The sequence below is a fragment of the Penaeus vannamei genome, chromosome 7 (assembly GCF_042767895.1).
Source record: "Penaeus vannamei isolate JL-2024 chromosome 7, ASM4276789v1, whole genome shotgun sequence".
In the NCBI taxonomy this organism is placed as follows: Eukaryota; Metazoa; Arthropoda; class Malacostraca; order Decapoda; family Penaeidae; genus Penaeus; species Penaeus vannamei.
This window is the reverse complement of record NC_091555.1, coordinates 45,454,039-45,456,538: the sequence shown is the minus strand read 5'-3', so window position 1 is coordinate 45,456,538 and position 2,500 is coordinate 45,454,039.

The window sequence follows — 2,500 nt, the reverse complement described above, 5'->3', positions numbered from 1 at the left end:
CATTAAGAGATTCCACTCTCCCCCTCACCCTCTTCCCTCCTCCTCACCCTCCCCTTCCTCCTCCCTCCCCTCCACCCTCCTACCTCTTCCTCATCTCTCCCTTCCTACCCTCTTTCCCTCCTCTCCCCCACCCTCCACCCCTCTCCCTCTTCCCTCTCTCCTCCACCCCCTCCCTTCCTCCCCTCTTCCCTCTTCCCACCCCTCCCTTCCTCTCCTCTTCCCTCTCCTCCCTCCTCCCTCCCTTCCTCTCCTCTTCCCTCCCCTCCCCTCTCCCCTTCGCCTCCCCCTCTATGAGTGGACATGTCAACAGCGGGTTATCAGAGGAGATCATCTACCCATAGCTGGTCGATTGGCATTAGCACTTCGCTACTCCCAGCTACTCCCCAGCTTCGAGTCCCCGAGTGTAGTGGGTAAGGCGTAGGCGGAAGGCTCGGTGGAGTCCGTAGTGTATCGTGCTAGTCAGGGTGTAGAAGGAAAAAAAAAAAGAAGAGATAAGTAAAAGAAGTCTAGAGTCTGTTCCCTTTTCAGTCGACGGCAGCACCCTTTCTCCCCTTTGTGCCTGCCTCTTCTCCCTCCCTCTCTCTCTCCTTCCTTCCTCCCCCTATCATCCGAGGCTTAACCTTCCGAGGGCCATTGTCGGCGCACACTTAAACCCATCAGCGCGGAGATCGGTTTCCTCACCCTGCGCCGGATTACTCAACCGAAAGGGGTGTGGCTCCCCGGCGCTTCGAGGACCCCGTGTCGAAGATGGGAGCTCGCCGGCCCGTCACTCTGCGCTCCTCCGTGCCAGGGCCGGGTTGCCGCACCGGGTAATTATCCTCGCTAATTTTCTCTCCGATCAGCGAATCCCCGCTGAGTTTATAGACATTCTCCCCGCCGGAGGAATGCTCGCGTAATTGTATCGACATATCTGTTCGACTGATAACGATGCTGATCGTGGCCGATATAACCGGACGAAAAAATCAATAAGTTGCTACCGCTCCCCAACGGATTCGAACGCATGTAAGATGGTCTAATGGATACATACACAGGACTTAATGGCATCAGACAGTGGCCAGTAATGGCATCGGACAGTGGCTGTCTAATGGGTTTGATCGCTACCTTCACACGAGAGCGAGCGCCGGGGGTAGGCATCCTCCAGTGTTGCCAGTGAGGAGGCTCGCAGTGTTACCAGACTCCTACTCAACCCTGATCAAAATATTAGTGTGGTATCACTGCCGGAAGAGCGCCAGTGATTTCAATTCGTTGGTACCTATCATACTGAATTCTGAATAAGCTAAATTTAGATAAGGTATAGAAATAGGTGAGATTAGCGAGAGAGTGAATGAGTGAGAAGGATAAGAAGGGAGAGATAGAGAGAGAGAAAGAGAGAGGGAGGGGGGAGAGAGAGAGAAAGAATGCGAGAAAGAGAGAAAGAAGAAAAGCAGAAAGACACGAAACGAAGCAGAAAGGAAAGATAAGAAGAAAAAAAAGAATCAAAACAAGAAGAAGAGCAAAAAAAGACGATAGCGAAAAAGGGAAGGGGGAAAGAGACCCCGCTAAATAGAGATGTCCAAGAGATAATCATAAATTGACGGCAGGATCTGAAGACGAACCCACTCATGAGAGGGAGCGCTGGCGATCTAGATGTCCTGCGCCTTTTAATAGCATCGTGTCGGGCGAATTCGTCATGGGGGGGGAGAAGAGAGGGATCGAGGAAGAGAAGAGGGGGAGGAGAGGGAGAGGGAGAGAAAGAGGTGGAGAGGGGGAGGAGAGGGAGACAGAGATGGGGAGGAGGGGGAGAAGAAGGGGAGAAGAGAGGGAGAGGGGGAGGAGAGGGAGACGAGATGGGGAGGAGAGGGAGAAGAGAGGGAGAGGGGGAGAAGAAGGGGAGGAGGAGAGGGAGAAGAGGTGGGGAGGAGAGGAGAGAGGAGAGGAAGAGAAGAGAGGGAGGAGAGGGAGAGGATATAGGCAGGAGAGGGAGAGGAGAGGGGTAGGGAAGAATGGGAGGAGAGAAGGCAAAGGGATGGAAGGAGAGGGAGAGGGAGAGGGACGGGCGATGGGGAGGAGAGGGGGAGGGAGGAATGGGAGAGAGAGGCAGAAGGGCTGGAAGAAGAGGAATAGGAGAGAGGGGAGGAGAGGAAAGGAAGGAATGGGAGAGAGAGGCGAAGGGATAGAAGGAGAGGGCTAGAGGAGAGAGAGGGGGGAGTAGAAGAAAGGAAAGGGATGGGAGAGAAGTGAGAAGATAATGAGAATGAGGATTGTGGAGGGGGAGAAGGGAAGGAGAGGGATGTGTGTGAGGACTGAGGACAGGGGAAGGAGGGAGAGGGGGGGTGAGGGAGGACGAGGAGGAGTGTTAGGATATGAGAAGGAAGAATAAGACAGGATAAGGAGTAGGAAGGTGAGAAATAGGGGAGAGTGAGCGAAGGCAGCGAAAGAAGAAAGCAAAAGATAAAGAGGAGGAGAAAAGGAATACAAGAGTGGAGAAAGAAAGGGAAGAGAGAAGATACGGATGTGAGGA